Source organism: Macrobrachium nipponense, chromosome 1 (genome assembly GCF_015104395.2).
Source record: "Macrobrachium nipponense isolate FS-2020 chromosome 1, ASM1510439v2, whole genome shotgun sequence".
In the NCBI taxonomy this organism is placed as follows: Eukaryota; Metazoa; Arthropoda; class Malacostraca; order Decapoda; family Palaemonidae; genus Macrobrachium; species Macrobrachium nipponense.
Genome location: NC_087200.1, coordinates 43,976,205 through 43,996,204, shown reverse-complemented (window position 1 = coordinate 43,996,204; position 20,000 = coordinate 43,976,205). Strand labels below are relative to the sequence as shown.

At 37.9% G+C, this 20,000-nt stretch overlaps 1 protein-coding gene across 2 annotated transcripts in view; it reads left to right on the top strand.

The window, feature by feature from the left end:
* The window catches only part of LOC135219289 (trithorax group protein osa-like), a 475,370-nt gene that overhangs the window by 170,340 nt on the left and 285,030 nt on the right, over positions 1 to 20,000 (top strand). The gene's annotated exons all lie outside the window — the stretch shown is intronic.

Sequence of the window (20,000 nt, the reverse complement as noted above, 5' to 3'; positions counted from 1 at the left end):
TTATTTATTTTTCTAATTTTCTGATAACAGATCTCCTCCTTTTGTATTTCCCATTACCTTCTAATGTTACTTTCGAATGAACATATATTCTTTGAGAGCTACAATTTCAACTCGGTGCGGTTTTTGGAGGGGACGACTTATCGATGTCTGTATGTGTGTGTGTGTGTGATTGTGTGTGTGTGTGTGGTTGTTCTTATGATTTGGGGCCATTTCTATCCAGGATGAGGATTGCATAAAGTATCTCTCTCTCTCTCTCTCTCTCTCTCTCTCTCTCTCTCTCTCTCCCCTTGCAGATAAGGAATTTTGTGAAAGAGGGCTTTACTTCGAACCAAAGCCGAAATTCTGTCTTTTAGTGTTGATTGTTTAGTGATATTCAAGCTCTCTCTCTCTCTCTCTCTCTCTCTCTCTCTCTCTCTCTTCTCTCTCTCTCTCTCTCTCAAATTGTTTATCAAATTTTGCTTATTCTTAATATAATTATTTTTTACGTAAAGGCATACATGTAATTTTATGTGAATTTATCTACCTTTTGCACATAAAAAATGAAAATTTTAAGTGAAAGCTGTCCATAGTTAGTAGTTACCAGTTGTGCGCTCTGAAGATAATTTAGAAATTTCGACACCTTTCACGCATTACCTGTTACAGATCATTGGTTTACTAAATGCTGTGGTAAATGAACCTACCACAATGAAGTTCTTCCCCGTCGTATGAGAGATAATTTGTGACGATCAGTAAACGGATATCAAAAATAGGTTTTAGTATTTTACAACGTGTTACGTATGAGAGATGATTTGTGACGATATCAAACATTTAAAGGTATTTTAGTACAGCGTGTTACGTATGAGAGATGATTTGTGACGATATCAAACATTTAAAGGTATTTTAGTACTACGTGTTAAAATTGATTAAGCCTTATCTCGAATTATTGATGTTTCCTCAAAGAATGTTGGTGCTTTTATGGTATATTGCAGGTTGATGGTAAAACGTGAAAATTCGTATTTAATGTCAGTGTGGATAGAGTCACATAATCAGTATCTGTAAAATAGATTGGGATACTGCTGACGACCGTACTGTTGCGAGGCCTCGACTGTAGCCATTAGTAAAATGGGTTTGCGGCGTCCCCTCGACCCCTGGCTACATCCACTTTTAACCTTTTACTTGATCTCCGTATCCCCTTCCTTTCTTCAGTTTTGCTGTCCAACCCTTGGTCCAGCCTTTCTGACCATTACTTCTTCGTGCTCTCTCCCAGTACCACCTGTATTTTCAGGAATTCTCTCTCTCTCTCTCTCTCTCTCTCTCTCTCTCTCTCTCTCTCTCTCTCTCTCTCTCTCTCTCTCTTATTAATTTTTTGTCTTTTTGGCGTCCAACCACGGCAAGTCCCTCGTTTCACTGGCTTAAGAGTTGAATGACCAGAAGTACCCCATTGCCTGAATTGAAAACTTAAATTTCATAAAATAAGAAGGAAATTCGACCATAGGTAAACAGACCGTAAAGCATGTTGGATAATTTTGAATGGATAGAGTACTTCAAGTGGATATTCACATCATTTGAAATTTGGTTTAATTAGTGAACCATATAGAAACGGGATAAGTTCAGAAGAAGTGAATACACGTTCTCAGCTGAACGTTCAACTTGACTGAATGAAATGTCCGGTAGGCTTGTCAAAGAAAGATTAAAAATTGTCACTGTTATTTTACAGTGAGATGTTGATGTATACGATCATCTTTCCCAGACTCACTTAGATAATTGTAATTAAAGCATGTAAAGGAAATACTAAAAATTATGACTTTTTTTTATTAACAGTGATATGTTGGTCTATGTAGTCTGCTTTACCAGACACACTTACATAACCGTTTGTCTCGAGTTCGTGTTGGTGTAATCCCAGAAAATCTACCAAGAGAAAAACAAGAGAAGAATGTATGTTGATGGCCATTATCCCTAGACTGGACACTATCATTGGCGATGTCAACCCATTGTGGTATGCTTTAAGTATGCCATAATTGATGCCTTCCCGGGCATAAATTCTTCCCAACTTCCACCGTTCTGTATTTATGAGCGAGGAAGGCAGACGGCAGTGGCCATTCCTTTTGGTTTTATGACCCGACTTTCTTCTGTTGTTTAAAGTGGCCGCTTTTATGTGTAAACAGCCGGTAAATATAAGATGGTTACGATTATTATTATTTTTATTCAGAAGATGAACCCTGTTCATATGGAACAAGCCCACAGAAGCCACTGCCTTGTACTTCAAGCTTCCAAAGAATATGGTGTTTATTGGGGAGTAAGACTGAGGAGAGATCTCACTTATTAAAAATATTATGTATATTATATTACTAATAGATAAAAATGTATTCACTTGTTAGGAATAACATTTGGGTAGTAATGCATTGCATATTTGCTTGCACTTCTGAACTTTCAATTGCACGGCATCTTCACGGAGGCAATTCCAGTCCAACGGTGTGAGAAATAAAGGACCACTGGAACTGATCATTTCGACAGCCAGATACTCTATGAATGAGTAAATCACTCGTTATGAAAACATTCACTTAAATGAATTCACATTTGGATAGCATTTCCAAATGCTAGGTAATTAAAATCTATACTGTCGCCCAAGTTTGTAGTTTTCAGTAAAAGTACTATTGAGATGGCGTTTGGTTTTTCCGCTCGCCCTTAGATCTTAAAATCTTATGAGGCTAGAGGGCTGCAAAAAGGTATATGTTGTTCATCCACTCTCTAATCATCACAAATTCCAAATTGCAGCCCTCTAAACTCAGTAGTTTTTATCTTATATAAGGTTAAGGCTAGTAGCCATGGATCTTGTGTCTGGCACCTCTGGCGGTGCCAGCCACCGAACGCACCTTCACTTGACCGCATCTGGGTAGCAACTGAGCGCTGCCCAGTCGTCGTGGCTCAGAGTTTCATACGGCAGCACATCGAGATTTCATATAGTATTATATGCTGCACAGAAAACTCGATTGCGCTGAAGAAACATCGGCTCCCTTGTTACTTGTTTTATTAGTATAGTATATTCTATTGATATTTGATATTCTGGGTTTGTGTTCCAGTAATCCTGATTGTAATGATGATCATTGCAACTGGACAGCTTTGGTGAATGGATGAGGAGGGATGAAAATGTTGAGGTCGCCTCAAGTTTTTGTGCTCTTTTTATTCTTGTGGTTATTTCTCGTGTGTGCGCGCGCACGTGTGCGTTTGATTGTGTAGGGGATTGTGGGGAGGAGGGGGGGGGGGAAGGTGGCGGTATCTCCTCTTAAATAACGTTCTTAGAGTAGAATGTTAGTAACCTGAGCTTAGATGGACGCCAGGAACGAAAACAAAAATTCGTCGGATGAAGAGGATGATTGTTTTGATGTCCCGTTCCATCCATTCAATATTACTGCTCAGGTGTTCTATATCTTGAACTATAACGCAAGTATGTACGTATGTATGTCATGTATGAATTAGTATATATAATATATTTATATATATATATTTAATAGACAAGTAAAAAATGCTAGAGGAAATTTAGCAATGTAAATTAATTACAATATTAATATTATTACAAAATCATACAAACAATAAACGAAACATGTTATACATGGGGTTATATATATATATATATATATATATATATATATATATATATATATATATATACGTATTACATACATGAGCATATAACTAATGACAATAATATTTGCGGTGGCCATGATAATGATGACAGACTCGAACAGCAACAACAACAGTCTAGCATGTCATCCAAGGTAGTGTGGCAGCGAAGGCTGAAGTGTCCGTTCTTGGGCTGTGTGGTTGCCTGGGGCCGTTTACCATGGCTGAAACCATTACACATACTGGCGCGCGCGCGCTCCCGCTCTTATGATTAACTCTTCCTATACTTCGTAAGATCAGTGCGGGGGCTGTTATCGTTGTTTCGAGCGAGTTTCCTCATGTAGTTATGTAGGTTTTTTAAATGAAGGAAATGTGTTCATTAGCATTCTTGTGTTCGAAGTGGCAGGAACATGAGAAGGAGAGTTGTTTAAATTCTGATTGGTCATTATACATCGTCTGCATTAAGAACGGTAATGTAAGAATGATTATACTGATGGTGAACTGGATAACTGTATATTCTGTTCCTGTGGAACCTTTTCGGGTCAGGCCGGACTTGTAAAGGATAGTAATTAAGAGGAAATTAGAGCAGAAATGGCCTTCAATAAAACGTACTATTAGGATTGATATTCCTTGGTATGTGATGGATTCAAGAAAAATGATTAACTTTGACTAATCATTTAGCTGTTGTATCCACGAAAACATTCCACTCAAAATATAGCTGCATATGTTGTTAAATGTCAGAGTTTGAACATAAAGTTATAAATGTTAATTATTTCTTCGCTGTAGATAATTTTGTGGTAAAACTGACGCAGTGTTGTAGCTTGATTAAATCAGGTTTAGTAGCATTTATTATTTTTACGCAGGAAAACTCTAAGCCCAAGTCGACTTGCCTGCTAGATTATTTTAGTATTATCATCAAACTTCATTCCAAGTATTATTATTTTTCAGACTAAAGCTTACAGTCTACCGACGCGAAGGCTTTCTGTTTAAAAAATTTATTTTCTAAAATAAGTATATATGACTGATGTTTTAAATATGAATTAATTTACCTTATAGCGTGTTTATCTGTATTATCATATACATCAGTCAAAGTCACTGTTCGTTTGTGGAATTTTCTGACTGTTGATAATTATTGGATTTTTATGACGTAAAGATTACCAGCTGGTACATAATGGTTGACTATTATTAATGATGGAAAAATTGACGACGTTCCGCAGTGGAAGTCTGAATTAGAAACGGAAAATTCATTCATCATTTTAATGCCAAAATGAGCCTGTGCAAATGTAAGGATATAAATCTGAGGTGATAGAAAAAAGAAGGGTGGAAGGTAAGAACTGTTTTCTCGACTCTGACATTTAACCTACCCGTTAATGAATGAGTGGTCATCACAGGTGACTGATGAGAAAATCACACTTACTAGTGCAAGACGTTATTGTTATTATTATTGTTCAGAAGATGAACCCTATTCATATGGAACAAGCCCTCAGGGGCCCATTGACTTTCCAAAGAATATAGTATTCATTGGGAAGAAGTAAGAAGGTAAGGGAAATGCAGAATGAAGAGATCTCACTCATTAGAAAGATATAAGACATTAATAAAAAGATAAAAAGGTATTAAGATGCAAGGAGAATAACATTAAGTTACTATGAATTGTTTCTTCGTTTGAACTTTTTTGGTTCCAATTGCACCACATCCTCAGGGAGGCTGTTCCACAGTCCAACGGTGAGAGGAATAAAGGACCACTGGAACCGAGAAGTTGAACAGCGAAGCTCATTTATTAGATATTGGTTGCTGTTAGCATGAAGCTCTAGAGATTAGTTACGCTTCAACACCCAGCCATCGAGCACAGAAGGTACGAGCACAAAGACATATATATATATATAATATATATAGATATATATATATATATATATATATATATATATATATATACATATATATATATATATATAATTATATATATATATATAGTAGTATGCTCAAGTACTGGTTACTTACGCACATTCGAATTTTACCATTCACCTTTTTCTCTATGAGTGGGAGGGCTCAAAAAGCTTTTATCACTCTAGATTTCAGAGTATTTTGGGATGAGGTGGCGAACCCCATGTTATCCACCATAAAAGCTAGTTGACTAGTTACCAGGGGCATTGAATGCTGGGGTCGACAGCGACCCGATGGGCTTTTTTGGGACTTGCCCAGAAATTGAAGCTGGCTGCCTGGTTTCTGAAACGAGTATCATAACCGCTAGGTCACAAGGCCTTGTAAGTCATTTAATTTGTCGTAGACAGGCAACCGTTTTGTTGTTTTTTCCTATTTTGTGTGTGATGATGGGGCATCGTGTTGCTGTATTCTTTTTTCTAAGTTTAGAAACTTCCTTTTGGAGTTGGATGAAGCCTTACGTTATGATCGATTGCGAATGTGAAGGAAGATCATCTTTTATGCATCGTAGACTATATCTTGCATGTTGTTGGTAATAGAATCGTGTTTAGTAAATCTTTCGAGATCTGATACAGACTCAGCATTATTAGGATCTCTCTCTCTCTCTCTCTCTCTCTCTCTCTCTCTCCTTTTGTTCTTTTAAAGTAATTCACAATTAATGCCAAATGTATAGGGACTCGTCATGTTTGGACATGCATGTTTGTCATTCATGTGCGTTTGGAAATCTTTCATTTGCATTATATATATATATATATAAATATATATATATATATATATATATATATATATATATATATATATATAGATTGATGTCAGCACATAACACGAGAGCTACAGATGCTCATGGAGCATAAGGCTAGTTCAATCCACACAACTACAGAGAGAGAGAGAGAGAGAGAGAGAGAGAGAGAGAGAGAGAGAGAGAGAGAGAGCGAGAGAGAGAGGGAGAGAGAGACGAGAGAGAGAGAGAGAGAGAAGAGATGGAGAGAGAGAGAGAGAAGAGAGAGAGAGTGTTCGTGGCACATGGGAAACAAGTCGGGGAATGAAGTTACGATAGATGATACGAAGGGCGCTGCAAACTACGCAAGGGTTGATATCGCAAGTTGTCGTAGCTGGTCTGTTGTTGCTGTTGCTCCTCAAGTCATTTTGGAAGTACGACTGTGCGAGTGATTGAAGAAAGTGTTGGTGCGATTGTCTGCCTGTGTTTATGTGTGTGTGTGTGTGTGTGTGTGTCTTGGTGTTCGAGGGGTGGGGGAGGAGAGGTAGAGTGTGATAGGGGGTTGCCGTGGTGAGCCAGCAGCGCCTGAAGGTCCCTCTCGCTTCAGTACCCCCCTCCTCCCTCATCCTCTCCCTACCCCTTCCCCCTTTTTCTTCTCCTCCCTTACAGGCATACCAACACTTCCGTGTAAGTACCATGGTGGGGGGAAGTAAGTGCACTTCATGATCGTGGCAACCCTGAACTTTTTGCCTCTCTCTCTCTCTCTCTCTCTCTCTCTCTCTCTCTCTCTCTCTCTCTCTCTCCGCGGTTTTTTCGTGGCTTTCGGACTTGTCCCGGGTGTTGGTTCAGGTCGCTCCGTAATGCGATATACTCCAATTCGACCCAGAACGTGTGATATGTGATGTGATGACCGGTGTGTGTGTGTGTGAGTGTGAGTGAGTGAGTGTGTTTGTGCGTGCGTGCTCTCCCTAGGTGAAGTTGGTAGATGCGCGGCATATTTTAGTTGACATAATGGATACTCTCTCTCTCCGGTTACGTTAACTCTCCGAGACTCCGACTTGCTCCACATTCGACCGCCGATATTATACTTTTGCCGTCGTTTCCGGCCTCGTTGCGTTGCGTAAGGCTTTTTACTTTACGGTCTGCAATGGTGTTCCAAACCTCGTCGTCTCTTGCGTTAGAATCAACCACGGTCTAGGACTCAACCAGCGAAAGCGAAGGGAATGGAAGCCAAGAAACATCGACGACGACGACGAGCTAGGCTCTCTCTCTCTCTCTCTCTCTCTCTCTCTCTCTCTCTCTCTCTCTCTCGTCATGACTACCGCAGGCCGTAGCGGTGGTGGTGGCAGTGTCGTCCGATGGCGACGGTAGCGGTAATCGTTTCTCCCATGTGAGGGCCTACACTGTTTTTTTCCATCTGTCCATCCGCCTGTGGTGGTCGCGTATGGTAACACTGCGCCCCGGGCTTTAGATAGTAACGCTATTTGTAAGTTTTAGGTAAATAAAAGGATATCTGGGTGTACATTTGCAACTGGAAAGTGTTTTAATAATTTACTGTATGCGAATTATACCTGAGGTGCAGGTCTTTAGGCTTTTTCAAAAGTTGGTCTAGTCTAGGCGCTCTTCTCGGTAGTACTTTGAATCGTGAAGCCTAACCATTATCGTTTCGTACTATCGCTGTCTAACCTCTCTCCCCTTCCCATTCTCTTGTCCCCCTATCATATTACTTAGATCTCTCTCTCTCTCTCTCTCTCTCTCTCTCTCTCTCTCATATCGAAATGTTCGTCAATCTACGGTGCATTTTCGTCTTGCATTGCTTTACGTTCGCGAGATTGTAATTGGAATTGAAAAACCTATTATATTGCTGCTAGTATTTTAAATCCTACTGTTCATACTAATATTATTACAATAATTTTTATTCTTCCGTGCTGTAATTGTAGTTATGACTATACAAGCTTAGATGCCCAAGTTCTGTTTATATATAATATATATATTATATTCTTTATATATATATATATATATATATATATATATATATATATATATATATATATATGGTATATATGCATGTGTGAGTGTTTATCCGTTGTGTTTACATTTTAAATGTTTTGAAGTTGTAGTCGGAATAATGCTGTAATTAGTTTATGCATTAATAATTGGCATAATGTAAGCTAATCTATTTTTGCAGCGTGCCTTCGGTCCCTAGTTGCAACCACTTCCACCCCCCCCCTTTTTTTTTTTACTGTACCTCCTTTCATATTCTCTTTCTTCCAACTCACCTTTCACCCTCTCCTAACAATTGATTCATTGCGCAACTGCGAGATTTTCCTCCGTTACACCTTTCTTACCTTTTACTGTCAGTTTACGTTTCAGCGCTGAATGACCTCATAGGTCCCGCATTCTATATCAGTTCAACTCGAAAGTTCATTAACAATGGGACACGTTCGTTATAACTGTCATTTTCAAGACAGTATTTTTGTGAATCCTTTTTCAAGACAGTATTTTTGTGGGTCATTTTGAAGACAGACAGTATTTTTGTGACTCGTTTTCAAGAAAGTTAGTATTTTTATGGCTCATTTTCGAGAAATTATTTTTGTGACCCATTTTCAGGAAAGTATTTTTGTGACTCATTTTCAAGAAAGAGTATTTTTGTGACTCATTTTCAAGAAAGAGTATTTTTGTGACTCATTTTCAAGAAAGAGTATTTTTGTGACTCATTTTCAAGTAAGAGTATTTTTGTGACTCATTTTCAAGACAGGTAGTATTCTTGTGACTCATTTCAAGAGAGTCATTTTGCTGTGAAAGCATCAGTAAATGAGTTTTAGTATAATAGTCGTAGCGTCTTGTGCCGATAACTTGTGGCTGTTTTAGCATAAAAAAAATAAGGATTAAGTCTAAAATCTCCGTGATGCACATGAATAAGTACAGACTCCTGTGCTACATCAGCTAGGTCAGTGGTTCTCCATCAAGGGGGGAATTTCAGAGTTTCAAGGTTGGGAGGAATTGTGGCCACAGATTGGTAGGCTCACACTGGCTCCAGGAGCACACAAAACGTAGTGCATCGTTCCGCACTACTGAGAGGTCACGCCGGATTTTCTCTCTGCTAGCTTGTGTGTTTGTGTTAGTATTTTGATGCATATTATTTGGAATGCACATTTTGAGGCAGACAATCTTGGAAAGGCGGCGGCGGCGGCGGCGGCGACGATGTCATTCTGATATAATAGTGAAAGGGTGCGAGGGCCAAAAAAGGTTGAGAACCACTGGGGTAGATATTTCTGCTTTAACGTCTATGTGTAACAGAAATTATGGGCAAGATTTCCAGTAGGTTGTGAATGTTGTATCCAGGGTAACTTTGTGACGACATACATCTCTCTCTCTCTCTCTCTCTCTCTCTCTCTCTCTCTCTCTCTCTCTCTCTCAACATATGCAGTTTCAGTGACTTTTCTGTGATATTGCAGAGTGGTAATTATAAAATACTCAATATTTTTTCCAAAGTGACTTTCACTGCATACATCTCACAATTCTGATAATATTTTGCATTGCGATAGGTGGTTGAAATAAATTTTTGCTCTCTTAATTCCCCAAATCTGTTATAAAAAACAGTAATTTGTTGCAATTTGTCTTTCCCATCTTGGCAATCCAAGTTTTTGGTATTTCATTTGGCATGCTATTGTTCGAGTGACCATGAAAACACTTGACAGGAATGACTGTATAGACGAAAAGACGATCAGCATTTTCTATCATTGATTATTTTGCCTTTTTGAAGTCATATTTCTTCTGTCGGATTGGCGTCGTAAGCGTCATAACCCTGGAAATGAATATAATTGAAAAGTGTCATAACCTCGGAACCTTGTGAGCCAAAACCGTTGTAAACAGGGGACTAACTCTATATATTAACAAAGCCCACCAAACAAACTATATATAGGCATATCATTGTATATAGGTTCATTGTTTATCTTTTAAAAACAGCTCGTATCCTAATACTGTACAGTGTATTTAACAATTTATTGTTGTAATTCTAATTTTAATTAACTATGGTTGTCTCCCCCTCTATCAGCAATGAGTCATTATCATTCTGTTGGAGTTTGGTACTATTTTAACATGAGCAGTGCAGATATGGTATAAGTGAATGGTGCAATGAGTTACTGTACTGCTACTGCTGCAGCTTGGAATTAGACACGTGCAGTTTATATAACCCTATTATATGACCTTTCAACTTTTGAACCTTTATTATACGATAACCAGAGAACAATAATGATTTTAGTAACAATATATATTCACCTAAATAACAGTAATATGGAGGTAACAGGTATCGGGTATCAGTATCAGTATCAGCTTTAAAAGTTGGTATGGGTATCGGCCAAAAATTTTGGTATCGATTCATCCCTGTTAAATACTGAAGGTGTAGATATAAACTTGGTTGTTGTTGTTGTTGTTGTTATTATTATTATTATTATTATTATTATTATTATTATTATTATTATTATTATTATTCAGAAGAGGAACCCTATACTTATGGAACAAGTTCAACGAGCCATTGACTTAAATTTCAAGCTCCCAAAGAATATGGTGTTCATTTAAAAGAAGTAACAGAAGATAATAGGAACTACAGAAAGAGGGGAGCAGTTATAAGAAAAAAGGTAGATAATAAATTAATAAATAAATAGATCAGTGTGTCGGTAAATTATAAAATACAAAGGGAATTGCTTTAGGGCAGTAATGCTTTGCAACTTCGCTTGAAGATTGCAGGTTCAATCATGAAGGTTCATCTAAAAGATGAACGCATTTATTCCACACACGAGTCCGGCTTCTGCAACACTAATGTGTCTCCATTTTAAAAGGCGAGCGATATATTCCCAGAGAAGTCCTAAGTAGTCGTATCTTACCCACCGTCGAGGAAGTTGAGATCAGCAGTGATCAATAAGAAAAAATATAACTGACCGTGTGATTGCTTTTATGGTAGAGAGAGATCCCTGAGAAAGCGGGAATATTTATTTTGTTATTTTTATATTTATTTTTCTGCACGATTTTATTTGCCCGTGTGGCTGTACTCCAGTGCCTGTGTTATTAAGCATATAAATTTGAATTTACATCGTTAATAACACGTAATATTTGAATTTATTTGAACGTCACTAGTACCGGTGGCCACGCTAGTACTCAGGTTTCAGAAGTACATGCATACATATATGTACATAAATACATATATATGTCGTTTTACTGTAATAAACAGTATAATATGATGATAAAAGGCCCGTAAAACGCTATTTGAATGTTGTAACATATATTTCGAGCACTTCCTTCTGTGTTCCTATTCACTGATAAGATATGGATAGCTGTTGTGTTACAGGATTATGTATAATATATGAACAAGCATGAGAGGTTCTCTCGGGTTCAGTTCAGTGGGTGGCAACCATGATTAAGAACGCTATGAGGCTGGCAGCTTCATCCAAATATATATATATATATATATATATATATATATATATATATATATACACACACACATATATAGTATATATATATATATATATATATATATATATATATGCATGTGTGTTTGTGTATAATAATATAGATATTTTCCATTCTGATTGAAGGGTAGTGAAGCGTCAGCTTGACCCCGCTTTACGAAAGGCCCCAGTGCAAAAGTGGAGGATGTGTGCCAGCACATAGAAAACGATTACCTAAGGTGTATCAGCCTAATGAACGTCGGGGCAGAGTGCTTATTCCCCCAGAATTCTTGACGGCTTGATTCCGTGCTCCTGGCTTATCCTGCTGACGGGTCACACGGAACCTGCTGAAGAGGCCGATAAGAACTTGCTGAGTGGCCCCGGCTGCCTGGCTGGCTCGGCTGGCTCGGCTGACGACGACAACAAGCCGCCTTCTCATCCTCTTCATCTCTTGCCGTTACGGAGAGTAGAAGCTTACCACCCATAACATTCATATGGTCCGAATTGCTTTGATCTCTCTCTCTCTCTCTCTTCTCTCTCTCTCTCTCTCGCTTTCGGGAGAGGCCTCGACGTGGTAATCCCACACTCCAGAACCGTCTTATTGATGTTTTTCCTCTTTTCTATTTGTTAATCACCCACACTTGGCAGATAGTACGATACTCTACAACACACACACACACACACACACACACACACACACACACACACACACACACACACACTGGCATCATTATGCTTGTCCATGACAGGGGACCTGAGTTTGATCTTGTCCATCATAGATCATTCGGGTGTGTATATATAATATATATATATATATATATATATATATATATATATATATATATATATATATATATATATATATATATATATATATCACACACATTCATTTGTGCTCTCTCTCTCTCTCTCTCTCTCTCTCTCTCTCTCTCTCTCTCTCTCTCTCATTCACATACGTTGATTTACTTGATAATTTGGCTAAGGGCAAAGCATTACTCCTCGTGCTATGTGTTTGGCATTTAGCTTAATCTCAGATTTTTTTCCCATAGCTATTGAGTAGGGCGTGTCAAGTCTCAGGGCGCCATAGGCTAATTGAGATTGATAGCTGCTTTTGTGGGAGGAGGAGGAGGAGGAGGAGGAGGAGGAGGAGGAGGTGGTGGTGGTGGTTCTTATGGGGAAGTGCTAAAGGCTGCTTTTGAGATTTGAAGAGAAGACGAACCGTAGGGTTTATGGCCATTTTGTTTTGCTGAGGAAGACGGTAATATCAGCTCGGAAGGCTGTGAATCCGCTTACGTCATCGCGGCTAGGAGCTGTTTGGGAGTGTGGGAGTGGGAGTTGAATGCATGAGAGAGAGTACAGCATTTTTTAAAATTTTGCCTCTCTCTCTCTCTCTCTCTCTCTCTCTATCTCTCTCTCTCTCTCTCTCTCTCTCTCTCTCTTAGGATTGGTTTCATGATGTAAACGATTGGAACATGGGTCTAACGTGAACTGTTTATTGCAAAAATGCATTTTTGAAATTTAAATTGATTAGTTAGAACATTCACAGAAAAGAATGATTGATTTTAGGCAGTATGTATGTATGTGTGTGTTTATATATAGATATATATATATATATATATAGTATATATATATATATAGTTATATATATATATTATATATATATAATATATATATATATATATATATATATATATATATTCTTTTAGTTTACCAAAGTTTCATTACTAAGAGAAGCGATCAGATAAAAACCACTTGCCATATGTGTATTAGCATGCATACACAAAAGCTTATTAGAATATAATTTTATTATATCTCTACCCTTGAGGGATGCAAATCGTTTTTGAAATTCCCCTTTGTGAATGGAGTAGAAAAGGAATAGCGAAGTTGCTCCTAGCAGAAAATAATGTGATTGAATCCCGTCCCAAAACCTCGTGGATGGCCCACCAGCGGAGAAACCAGTTTGATTTCTTCATCCCGCAAGCGTCATTCATTGCCCTTGTCTGAATAAGTCACGAATGATCCAAGTACCAAAACTTCGTATATTATTCCCGTTTAAAAACAAACTTCCTGTAGTGCTTGCGCCCGAAAATATTAACCGTTTCACTCCAAAAACTTCGTCATTTGAACCCGACTGAAAACTTCATGAACCATCCCAGTCTGAAATCTTATTGAACTATACTCCATGACATACCACCATCCGAGAACTTCATGAACTATCTCAGTCCAAAACTTCATGATATCCCCTCGTCCTTAAACTTCATGAACTTTCCCAGTTCAAAAACTCCATGAGCTATCTCAGTTCAAAAACTCCATGAACTATCCCAGTTCAAAAACTTCATGAAGTATCCCGATCCAAAAACTTCATGAATTAACCTTGGTCCGAAAACGTCATGAATCAGCACGGTCCAAAAACTTTATGAAATAGTTCCCATCTGTACGATTCATGAACTGTCCAGTCCAAAAGCTTCTTGAGGTATCTGGTCGATCCAAAGTTCCCATCAACTAACACTGTCTGAACAGCACATGAATTACCCAGTGTGGAAACTTCATGAACTTATGACCTATCCCAGTCCGAAAACTTAATGACCCTATCCCAGTCCTGAAACTAATGAACTCATCCCGTCTAAAAATCCCTTTTGACCATCTCCATCCGAAGAGCGTTATCGATTCCCCAAGTGTCCAAAAAATGCTTCCACAGGAACAGAGAAGAAGAAGGGAACTGTTGAATGTCGTAAATGCCGTTTGGCCATCGATGATTAGAAAGTATTTTGAACAGTTAACCTTTTTATCAGTTTTATCTTATCTGGGCGGTGTAGGGAGGCGCCTGTTGCTGGGACATCTCAGGTCCCGTTGGTTTGCCATTGTTCTTGTTCCTTTCGTTGTTTTTCCGTTAGATTTCTGTTGTATCACCACCTGTATGTTTGTTTAAAGTTGCCACTGTGAAAATTCATACATGTTGCAATTTATTTTGTTTTTATTTCGCTATGATGTCTTTTTTTTTATTATTTTATTTAAAGCTTTCCCTATGCAGAGGGTTATAGAGCACGCATTAGTACCTTGAACGGTTTGTTTCAGCTGTGTCCTTGTAATACTTTGAATGTGTTCTTTTAAATTTTTTTTATGTAAAGGACTATAGTTAATGATTTTACTTTTATTTTTTGATGTAAGGGGCTATAGCGCACGTATTATTGTCTTGAACGATTTGTTTTAGAAGGTCGTTTCTTTGTAATGCTTTTACGTTTTTGCGTTTCAGTGTGTATATTGTAGCTATATATGTGTACTTGTGTGTGTTGTTGTTATATCTTACCTAAAATCCTTTCCCACTTAGATAAATAAAAAATAAATACATTTAAAAACTGGGGTTTATTTGAGTCACCGCATGGCTTCTGAGTCGCACGATCGGAAGCAACCTTGTTCAAAAATCTCGTGGATGGAGGAGGGAGGGAGCGCTGTGATAGAAACTCCATGCAACCCAAAAGGCGCAGCAGCAAGCATCCCCTCGTCCCTTGGACACTTAATGCGTCACTCACTTTTTGCGTACGAACGCACACACGCACTTGTGCTTTCGGTCCGTGAAAACACTTACTACTGGCACTTTATTCTTGCACTTTACTTAGTGTTTCAGTCCAGTCTTAAGGTCTTGCCATTCTCGCTTTTATCCGTCGAAACATATTACTCGCTTATCGGTGATTATCTTTTATTCTCTTCTTGTTTCACCTCTACTCGACCTGTCGTAGTCACTGGTTTATCTGTTTGTAGATGCCATCCGCCCCATCCTGTATACGACGCTTTATATCTCATTTTTGCATCCTTCCCTACTTCGTAGGGTGGTCATTCCGTCAGTGCAGCTCCCCTGGTGCCTTGTAGGTATTCCAAAGGGTGTTTGCAGCGCCCTTCGGCCCCTATTTTAGCTGCGTCCACTTTTGAGCCTTTGACTTGACCTCCGTTGCCGCTTCCTTTCTTCAATCTTGCGGTCCAACCACGCCATCTCCTTTTCAGTCTTAAGCACTGAATGGCTGAAAGCGCCCCAGAGCTTGGCTTGGCAGCCAAAAATTCATAAATCAAATAAAATCAAATCATCGTTCCATATCCCGCTACTTCTAGGGGATTGTGAATGGTCATTTTTTGAATTTTAATTCTGTTTATGTTTTTTGTATGCTTTTGGCACAAGCAGCCTATGTGTGACCGTGCACAACCTTGGCGTTGCGGGGAAAAGAGGACAAAGACGGGAGATGGACTTTCATGACCCAAACTTCCACGACTTCGTTCATTAATCTTGTGGCCTCCTTGACGTTAATGTATATCACAGCATCTGTAGAGCCTTTGCTACCATTCTTCTCTCGCCTATTGTGTGACCTGTCTCCTCCTCTTCCTCCTCTCCTATTCTGCCTTGTCCATTGCATGAAATGTTTCCAAATTTGGTTCTTCTTGTTACTTTATTATTGTCTGGTCTGAGATGACTTAGTTCAGGTTGCACAGTCAGCCTACACAAGTGGAGGATTTGTGTTGTTTGTTCTCGATATAGTTGCCTTATCTACGCCTTTTGGGAATATATTTTCTTTCTTTTTCTGAACAGGATTGATTATTCGTAGTTCGTCGAATCTGTCACCCTTCCCATGCATATTTTGTAAACCCTCTCCATATTCCCGAAAGTGGCTTCTTGGTCCATTTCTACAGGTACTGTTGTACCCACTGTGTTGCCTAGTTGACGAATTCACTAGATTTTTTTTATTCGTAGATGCATGTGGACCTTTTTGCAATGCTACTTCATTTTTGTGAACTGTGCTGATGAAAAATGTTACAGCAGGGCAAACGTTTTCCTGCCTCCATTTTTTTGTGGTTCCTATAGTTTTAAGAGGTCGTTCCTTGATTTTGTGTCGGGTCTCTAATTTGTGCTTAATTTTCATTGCCCTTATTTTGGTCATACATGAGATATGTGTGAGTTCCTTACTTGAAGAGCAGTGTGCTTGAATTTCCCAGGGCCATCCTCTCTTCTATATATCACTTAATAAAGATATTATCTTCAGCTGTCTGCTTTCACAGACATCCTTTGGTTCTTGTCATTTTAATGAAGACGTATCATCTTTCCACCTTCAGCCATTTCTGTGCTTCTCAATTGACCAGTTCCCCTCTCAAGTATCAGATAATATTAAAATTCCTTTTTTATTATATGGTTTCTTAGATACGATACTCTTTGGTTCTTGTATTTCAAGCTAATAACTATATTGCTCCTTCAGCCATTGTCAGATATACGCTGCAGTGTTCTTAAGTTGAGTTAACATAAGAGTTGGTTACCTATGTTATTATTATTATTATTATTATTATTATTATTATTATTATTATTATTATTATTATTATTATTAATATTATTATTATTATTATTATTCAGAAGAAACCTATTCTTTTAGAACAAGGCCACAGTGGCCATTGGCTTGAAATTCAGGCTTCCAATGGATAGGGTGTTCATCAGGAAGAGGTAAGAGGAGGTAAAGGGAAATGCGATAAGAAGAGATCTCATTTATGAAAAAAGAAAAATTAATTGATAAATAGGTAACCTTGTGTTTGAATGCAAGGAGAGTAGTATTAGGGAAGTGATGCACTGCAACTTCGCTTGTATTTATACCAAAGTTTTCTCTGTCTTAGGTACTTATTTACTAGCTTTATTCTGTGTTGATTATAGAGTTCTAAAATGTACTTTAATCCACGCTCTCACATTTGTTTTTCGCTCTTCCTTTCCGAGGTCCGTACGTACTACATGCCATATGCGAACACTCCTGATAGTCATCAAGTTGTAGCACATCTGTTTCATAATGAACACTTGATCCGCCGACTTTTCGTTGCTTCAATGTAACTGCTCATCCCCTGCTGTAACATCTGCTGTCAGTTTAAAGTTTTTCCCCTTTTTCCCTTCTTTCCCTTTGTGTCTTTCCATGCGCCATCTGGTATACTACCGAGCGATAAAACCAGCTTCATGTCTTCTGATATTCTTGATGCTTTCCATATGAAAAGGAAAAAGAAGATATTATTCCGCTCTCCCGCTAAGGACCCCCTTTCTTTCATTCATACGTACCTTGCATTCTTGATCAGCCAGTCCTCAGTCATACGTGCAGCTATATTAAGCATGATGTTCCCCCTTATTGGGTAGTGCCGTCAGTGTACCTCACGTGGTGCGCGGTAGGCATTACTGAAAGGGTATGTTTGCCGCGTCCCTTCGGCACACAGTTGCATCCATTTCTCCCCCTTTTACTTGACCTTCATTCCTGCTTCCTTTCTTTCATCCCGCCGTTCAGTCTCCTTAACAAATACCTAATAGTGCATTGGGAATTTCTCCCTGTTCCACTATTAGATCCTTATACTTTGTCTTTATTATTATCTTGCTGTCCGATTACTCCAACTCTCTCTTGTCACTGTCTTGAACGGCGAAAGACCGAAAGTGTCCCAGTGCTTGGCTTGATAGCCTCAATTTTATAACATCACCAAGTATGATATACTATATACTTGAAAAGAATGATCCTTGGAGAAAATATGGTGACTATTTTCTGTTAAGCAATTTGTGAACCGTTAAGTTTGATTGACATCATGAAACGAGAGTGTAATATTTATCTAAAATGCAGTTCGCCACGACAAAGTATTAACTACTACTTTACCTGATAACTTTGAAGTCTCAAAGTTGTCTAATTGTTTGTATCTCGTTCAGCGATCTCTTCAATTCTCAGAATTTCCCCTGGTGTACTTTATATTGTTAATACTATTCCCAGGTTGATTTTCGTCTAACATTTCTCTCAAACCACAAATGTCGCTCCTTTCTTTAGTTGGTGCATTCTTTTAAATACCCATTAGCATTCTCTTCCCTGTGCGACTTCATCTAAGCTCATCATCTTCATTCGTTCATTTTTTCCTCCTTTTTTTCCCCAAGCTTTTTGATAAATTTTTATAAATAACCACTACTATACTTCATACAATGATAATGTTTTCGCTAATCCCCGTTCATCTCAATATCCGCAAATGAAGTGACTCAATTTCTCGTTCAATTATCCTTATGAGCAACAATGTGGACCTCCACCCCTGGCTCCACCTTACGAAAATTTTCATCCTTCATCTACGAGTATTTTTTTCACCGTAAATCTTACGTAAGTTCTATATTTTGTTTCAAATCTTACGCAACTTCCATATTTCCATCTTTTAATGATGCTTTTTATTATTATTATTATTATTATTATTATTATTATTATTATTATTATTATTATATTATTATTATTATTATTATTATTATTATTATTATTATTATTATACTTTATATTAACCATGACGTTGCTCTGAAGTTCGTCTAGTCGGTTGCGTATTCTTATCAGTTCCATTGTCAACCTAGAAAAGTTGTTTCCTATGATTTTGTTTTATTTGATTTATTTATTAATTTTATTTCTGTTTTGCTAATTTGGATTCAGATGTGGATTTAGAAACTATTTTAGCTTGGTTACCCAAAGCATTTTTTGGGCAACTCTGGTAATTTACATAATTCAAGATGGCCTTCAAGCACGAGCTTGAAAACTTAACTTTTTATTTTCTTGTTCTAATAAAATATGTAATAGTTTTATTATGGGGTTTCTTGTACAGAATCATTTATATATGTTATTCCTCTAATTAAAGTTTTCTTTCAATCTATACCTGTCCCCAATTTTCACTTCTAACCTTTATCCTGCTTTCCAAACTCTGCTGTCTTCATTTTTTCGGTTCCATGACCTTTGACATCACGATGTCATATAATTTTTTAATTAACTTCTTCCAATTTCAGTTCATTCTTCTATGTGCTAGTGGCTGGGTGAGAGCTAAATATGACTTGGATGAACAACAAATGCAACTGACACTTAATTTATGATTAACTTTATTCAACATTTATGTTTCATTTCATTTATATTTATTTTGTTGAAAACTATTATGAGGTAATTACATGTGAGACTTGCAGGATAGTCAAATCCAGTTATTAAAGAATTATACATTTTGAAGATATGGAAGTTTGTCTTTTGTCCCCTCCATATATATAACAAAATTACTTTTATATGATAACTAAATCAGATATATATGTATTTTCCCATTCCATCCATCATAGGGATCGAGAAGCCCATCCTCTTACCTCACATCCTCCTGATTCGGATCCTCATCATCATCTATGTCATAATCGTATTAGCTTTAGCTTGAACGTATTGTCGGGTTGTGTGTGGATTGCAACAACCATCTTCACCCACATGTCTCTGAGATGCACTTCTTATCTTTCATTTTACACTAACATCTGATTA